The 7,528-nt window shown below is 52.0% G+C and overlaps 1 pseudogene; it reads left to right on the forward strand.

Annotated features, from left to right (window-relative positions):
* Positions 1-6,169: 6,169 nt before the first annotated feature.
* LOC142434463 (ubiquitin-conjugating enzyme E2 G1 pseudogene) lies at positions 6,170-7,292 on the forward strand (annotated as a pseudogene).
* Positions 7,293-7,528: the final 236 nt, after the last annotated feature.

The raw sequence follows: 7,528 nt of genomic DNA on the forward strand, positions 1-7,528 counted from the left end.
GGGCGGGGCCTGGGGTGGGGGCGTGGCCGGGTCCCGGGGGCGGGGCCGGGTGCGAGGGGGCGGGGCCGCGCTGCAGACCCTCCTGGCACAAACCGCAGGCACTTCCTGTTCTCCCCGCGTCTGGCTGCAGCCGGGCCTGCAGGAGGGGGAGGGCGCCGCGCCCTGGGCCAGGGCCCCTGCCGGCCACGGTTCGACCCCCCAGGCCCCGTCCGAGAGCCCGAACGAGGCTGCCCGCCTCCCGGCCAGCACTGCGGCCCATCTGCTTTCCACGATCCCAAACGCAGGGCGGGGCCGTTATCTCTGTTGTGTGTTTAAAAATTTTTTTGGAGGGGCGTTATGTGTTTTTTAAGAAAATTAATTTAATGACAATTTTTAATTAATTTATTAAAAAATTAAAAAAAATCATTTTACTGGGGGCTCGTATCACAATCCCATCCATTGTGTGCCAAGCACATTTGTACATTTGTTGCCCTCATCGTTCCCCAAACCTTTGCTTTCTGCTGGACCCCTTGGGATCAGCTCCTCATTTTTGCCCCTCCCCCGTGAGCCCTTGATTTATAAATTATTATTATTTCGCTGTTGGGTTCGTCGTGGTTTGAAGCCTCCTTCGCCCCCTGTTAGGTTGTTTTGTAGATGTTTCTGTGCAGGGGGTGGGCTGTGGTGCAGGGGGCGGGCTGGGGTGCAGGGGGCGGGCTGGGGTGCAGGGGGAGGGCTGGGGTGCAGGGGGTGGGTTGGGGTGCAGGTGGTGGGTTGGGGTACAGGGGGTGGGCAGCGGTGCAGGGGGTGGGCTGGGGTGCAGGGGGCGCGCTGGGGTGCAGGTGGTGGGTTGGGGTGCAGGGGGTGGGCAGCGGTGGAGGGGGTGGGCTGGGGTGCAGGGGGCGGGCTGGGGTGCAGGGGGAGGGCTGGGGTGCAGGGGGTGGGCTGGGGTGCAGGGGGTGGGCTGGGTGCATGGGGTGGGGTGCAGGGAGTGGGCTGCGGAGCAGGGGGAGGGCTGGGGTGCAGGGGGAGGGCTGGGGTGCAGGGGGAGGGGGGAGGGGTGGTGCAGGGGGAGCACACGGGAGCGGGCATCCAGGTGGATCACAATGGTGGACAGATAACACATCACCCCCCCACTCCCAGGGGGACGGACACAGACGAGGGCCAGAAACGAGACAGGTATGGGTGTAAGACATGAAAAAAAACCGTAATTTATAAATTATGGAGGGAGGGGGAAATGAGGAGCTGAAACCAAGGGCCCACGGAGAAAGGAAATGGTTTGCGCAGGGTGATGGCCACCTGAGGACACAGGTGCCTGACCCAGTGGATGGATTGTGGTGACACCTGTAGGAGCCCCCGGTAAAAGGCTTTTAAAAAGTAAGAGAGAAAAAGAAGGGGATGTTTTGAAAAAGACTGTGTTGACCCACGGACCCCTCTGCTGGACGGTGGACCGGCGGTGTGTCTGGGTGAAATCCGGGGGTCGTGGTTTCCGCTGAAAGAAAAGTCGTTGAAAAAGCACAGGGGCTGCCTTGCCCTGCGCTTCGGGGTCGCCGAGAGTCAGAATCCAGCCCACGGATTGTGGGCTGGATTTAAAAATAGATATATTTTTTATTTGGGGGGGCACCAGGGAAATCCCCTCCCGCCAAACCCCTCCACCCCACCCCCCGCGCGGAGAGTAAACTTGCAGAGACAAAAGGAGACTGAATTGGGCGCTCACAGACGTCGCTGCGATGGCTGCAGGCTCGGGGGCCAGACTTGCAAACAACACGGACGCTCTTGTAACAGCTTTGCTTCCAGGGACGAGGTGCGTGTTTGCACAGCCTCTCCGGCTTCTGCGCCAGATTCCTTCGCCAGGGTTTACAAAGACCGCAGTGTTCCCGGCGGGAGACCAGACCCATTTCCTGCAGAAGAAAAGGGGGTGGGGGTGGGGCTCCCTCCCAAGACTTTTTCCAAGGAGCAGGACCGCCCGCAAAGCCCCTGCAGGGCCTGGCGCGGGACTCCTGCCCGGAGCGTCCGGAAACCAGCAGCCTTTCCTCCCGGGGAGAAAGATGAGGCTTTCCACTTCTGTGAAGAGTTGCAAAATCAAAACTCCCCACAATCACTTGCCATCAAAATGCGGCTCTCGGGGACCCTGCTGGACAGGGCGGAGCTGCCCCCGGGGGTCCCCCAGGCGGTCAGTCTGCACGGGAGCAGACGGTCTGGTCTCTCTCCCCAGGAGCTAATGGATAGAGAGATATGCAGATAGATAGATATGCAGATAGATAGATAGATAGATAAATAGATAGATAGATAGATAGGTAGATGGATAGATAGATAGATGATAGATAGATAGATAGATACATAGATACACAGATGGATAGATAGATCAATATGTAGATAGATAGATATGTAGATAGATAGACAGATAGATGGATGATAGATAGATGATAGATAGATAAATAGATAGATATGTAGATGGATGGATGGATGATAGATAGATAGATAGATAGATAAATAGATAGATAGATCGATAGATGGATGGATAGATAGATAGATGGATAGATAGATAGATAGAGATAGAGAGATGGACAGGTAGATGTGTAGATAGATTGATAGAAAGACAGACGGACAGAGGGACAGGTAGTTTTGTAGATAGATTGATAGATAGACAGACAGAGGGACAGGTAGATGTGTAGATAGCTGCATAGATGGATATGTAGATAAATTGATAGGCAGATGGACAGATGGACAGGTAGATGTGTAGCTAGATTGATAGACAGATGGATAGAGAGGTGTATAGATAGATAGATAGATACATAGATAGATACATAGATGGACAGATGGACAGGTAGATGTGTAGATAGATAGATAAGCAGATGGGCAGAGGGACAGGTAGATAAATTGATGGATAGGCAGATGGACAGAGGGACAGGCAGGTGTGCAGAGGCAGACAGCTTGTCTTTCTCCCTCAGAGAGGCTGGTGGTTTCTAACCCCTGGCCTTGTGGTCAGCAGCCCAGGACATAACGGCGACTCCCAGCCTTCAGCAAGGAGCCCGCAGGGCAGTTCCTCCCTGTCCTGCAGGTCGGCGGCTCGGAGGCCGGTCTTGTGTTTAGGCTCCGCTGTGTTAGTTCTGGTCCACGGCCGCCCGATGTACAGCAGATGGACACTCCGCCCGTCCGGGGCCTCCGCTGAATTCCTGGTACCCGTGAACCAAGCCCGCATCCTCTTCCACCGAGCTGACCCTGATTCACGGCGGAGCTGTGGGGCGGGTCGGACTGACCCCCAGGAGCCGAACTCTTCAAGGGACCCGAAAGCCTCGTCTCTCTCCCCACGGGGTGACCGGTGGGTTCAAACTGCCGCCCTTACGGTCAGCAGTGAGATGCGTAGCCCAGCCCTCACCATGCACCATGTGTGTGTTTGTGTAAAAAGACTCCACAGTTTGTGCGTTGGGAAGGGGGTGTCTTTCTCCCCTTCCCAGCCAGCCCGGCAGGAGAAGGCTGCCCAGGGGCTGGCCTGGGGGTGTCCTGGATGGACAGCACTGTTGGGGGGGGGGGATTCTGCACAGATATGAGTCATGTCCTACCAGTCGGACCCCGATGGCCTCGGTCGGAAGGCCCTCACGCTTCCCCACTTCGGCTGTGCGGGATGGAGGATGGATCTGCCCCCCGTCACGACGGTGGACAGTTTGATTTAATTCCATGGCGTATTTAACTCGCTCCCTGGCTGAATTCTCAGACACCGTGATGCTAAGGGGCTCCCTCACCCGGATAATGGGTCCCTGTGTTTGTGTCCTCTCTGCCCTGCTTAGGACTTAACAGGAGTCTCCTGGCATTTCCTTGGAGACGGGAGCGGCTTCTGTGCCCTGGGCTGGGCTGCTGACCACTCGCTTCAGGCCAGCAATTCAAAAGCCCCAGTGGATCCTCGGGAGAAAGACCAGACCGTCTGCTCCTGTGCAGACTGACCGCCTGGGAGACCCCCAGGGGCAGCTCCGCCCTGTCCTGCAGGGTCCCCGTGAGGCAGTGTCCCCTCGAGGGCAGTGTATCTATCTATCTATCTATCTATCTATCTATCTATCTATCTATCTATCTATCTACCTATCTATCTACCTATCTATCTATAGATCTATCTACCTATCTAATCTATCTATTAGCTATCTATAATTTATCTATCTATTGTCTATCCATCTATAATTTACCTATTATCTATCTATAATTTATCTATCTATAATTTATCTATTATCTATCTATCATCCATCTAATCTATTATCCATCAATCTATCAATCTATCTATTATCTATCTAATTTATCTATCTATCTACATATCTATCTATCTATCTATCTATCTATCTATAGATCTATCTATCTAATCTCTCTATTATCCATCTATAATTTATCTATTAGCTATCTATAATTTATCTATTATCTATAATTTACCTATTATCTATGTAGAATCTATCTATAATTTAGCTATTATCTATCGATTTAATGTATTATCTATCTATAATTTATCTATCTATAATTTATCTATTATCTATCTATCCATCCATCTAATCTATTATCCATCAATCTATCTATTATCTATCTAATCTATCTATCTATCTACATATCTATCACCTATCTATCTATCTATCTATCATCTATCTACCTAGCTACCTCTCCATTCCCTCTGTCCTGTCCTGCTGGGTCGCAGGCGGCAGGAGAGCATTTGCAGGGCGGTGAGTTTGTTTGCTTTCGGATTTGCTTGTGTGTTTTTCACGTGGGGCCAGGCTGAGCCCTGGGAGGCTCTGTGCTCCTTGTCCACAGTCAAGGACGCAATGTACCCTCTCTGCTTGCCTGGGGGCCTGGCCGCTTGCCCGCCGGCCTAGGGCCCCCGAGTGTCTTCCAGGTGTCGGTCTGCAGTTGACTGTCCTTCAGGGGAGGGGCACGTTCTGAAGGCTCGTTCCTCCTTTCTTTCCTCAAAGGGAAAGAAAAAGTTGTATTTTCCTGTTGGAAGCCGGGAAAGCCATTTGGCTCCCCACCTGTGTCCGTCAGTCTGGGTTGGTTAGAGACGCAAATCCGGAGACACTGCTCAGTGTGTGCGAGAGAGCTTTCTAGGCAAGAGTGCCCGGTCCAGGTCAAGTCCATCAGTCCAATATTAGCCCATAATGTCCAATACCGATCTATAAATCCCTCTTCAGATGCACGCAGCCCCTGCAATGACACAGATGCAGGAGGGTCACAGGCCAGGCGGTCAGTCTGCACGGGAGCAGACGGTCTGGTCTCTCTCCCCAGGAGCTAATGGATAGAGAGATATGCAGATAGATAGATAGATAGATAGATAGATAGATAGATAGATATGTAGATAGGGTGCTTACGTCCGCTTTGTGTTTGCAAACATCAGTTCCAGCCCCAGGTGCATGCTTTATATTGACAGTCTGCCGGGGGAGCCGGCCCCCAACACATCGTGACGGGTCCGGTGGGCGCGATGTACAGCGATAATAGGTAAAGATCATGGTAAAGTCATAGAGAGCATGAGAGAGAGAAGAGAGATTGAAATAAATGGAGTCAGTCATGATTCATGGTGCGTGCTCACCTGAGCCCCCCTGATGGTCCACGTGGAGGGAGAGATCTTAAATGCTAGCCCAGGCCTTTTATCTTCTCTGGAGACATGCAAGCCCCCCAATTACAGGTGAGGACATATGTCACTGGAAAGGGCTGTCCTACAGGTAATACAGTAATGAGGGGGTGATCTAGGGGTATCCACACCATAGGAAGAGGAGGGATTGGGGTACACATGTGGCAAGATGGGCAGATCCGAGATCCAGGATGCAGCCTAACCTTGGATGTCACTGAGCCGGTTTGGCCTGTTCCCTGGCTCATCTGATCGAGACCATTATCAGTGGGGTGTGCACTCTCTTCCAGGAAACACGCTCATGTTTGGGGCCCCCACCCCTGTGCTCTGGGGAGACAGCAGTCTGGCAGCGACTGCCTTCAGGGCGGATGCCTGTGAGCATCTGCCCTCCCCCCACAAGTCCCCCTTTTGTTTCATAAATAAAATTCTAAAGCCACATAGGCGACATGGTGATTTTGTAGACATTAAAAGCTGCCAGGACAAAACCTCGTGACCCAATTAATATAGCCAAAAATTCAGGCTTGAGAGTGAGGCAGCGGCGGGGGAAGGCACCGGTGGGGCCGGCGGGCGGGTCGAAGGAGGGAAGCGGGCGAGCGAAGTCCCAGTGCGCGCCGCGGCGGCCCGGGTACCCTCCCCTTCCGGGCGTGAGGCGCTGTGAGGAGAGCTGAGCCCAGCGGACTCGAACCGGCAGCGAGGAGCCTGTGTCGCCGCCCCAGCCTGGTCTCCCTCGGCTTCGGCACTCCCGTCGTGGGGGCCGGGTTTCCTCAGTACACCCAGCGCCAGCCACCCCCAGAGCCTGCTCCCAGCCCTTCGGAAGCCCCGGCGTCAGCCCGGGCCCTGATCGGGGAGGATGACGGAGCTGCAGTCGGCGCTGCTACTGCGAAGACAGCTGGCAGAACTCAACAAAAATCCAGTGGAAGGCTTTTCAGCAGGTTTAATAGATGACAATGATCTTTATCGATGGGAAGTCCTTATTATTGGTCCTCCAGATACACTTTATGAAGGTGGTGTTTTTAAGGCTCATCTCACTTTCCCAAAAGATTATCCCCTTCGGCCTCCTAAAATGAAATTCATTACAGAAATCTGGCACCCAAATGTTGATAAAAATGGTGATGTGTGCATTTCTATTCTTCATGAACCCGGGGAAGATAAATACGGTTATGAAAAGCCAGAGGAGCGCTGGCTCCCCATCCACACCGTGGAAACCATCATGATTAGCGTCATTTCGATGCTGGCAGACCCCAATGGGGACTCACTCACCTGCTAATGTCGATGCTGCGAAAGAATGGAGGAAAGACCGAAATGGAGAATTCAAAAGGAAAGTTGCCCGCTGTGTAAGGAAAAGCCAAGAGACTGCTTTTGAGTGACATTTATTCAGCAGCTAGTAACTTCACTTATTTCAGGGTCTCCAATTGAGAAACACGGCACTGTTTCCCCTGCACTCTACCCACTTATTGCTGGACTTCTGTTGTAACATGTTGGCAAACACTGGCTGGAACTGGGCTGCAATAAAACATTGCCAGTTATCAATGCTGCCAAGAGCCTAACCAGTGCCAACTTACAGATGATGACGCATTTTGAATTCGAATGGACTGTTTTACCCTTCAGGAAGAACTGTAAAGATGTGTACATAGCACAACTTGATCCGGATAATATATATACTGTCCATGGACATCCATAAATACACCTTGTACCAAATAATGCTTTCTTGTACTAGAATAAGAATCGTGTATATTCTTAAAAGATTTTAGCAGGGTTTCTTTCCCTATTCATCGTTTCTTATCAGTTTTAAGACTCCTTAAAGCATGGAAGATGAAAAGCAATTAGGATTTGAAAGTTTCCATTTAATTTCCTTTTAAACCACCGAGGCTTCATTAACCCTTTCACTCCTTCACTCCACTGTTGCATCTTCTTTGTTTGGGCGCAGTCCTCTCTGCTGCCATCCCTCTGTCTTCTCATACC

Source organism: Tenrec ecaudatus, chromosome X, assembly GCF_050624435.1.
Source record: "Tenrec ecaudatus isolate mTenEca1 chromosome X, mTenEca1.hap1, whole genome shotgun sequence".
In the NCBI taxonomy this organism is placed as follows: domain Eukaryota; kingdom Metazoa; phylum Chordata; class Mammalia; order Afrosoricida; family Tenrecidae; genus Tenrec; species Tenrec ecaudatus.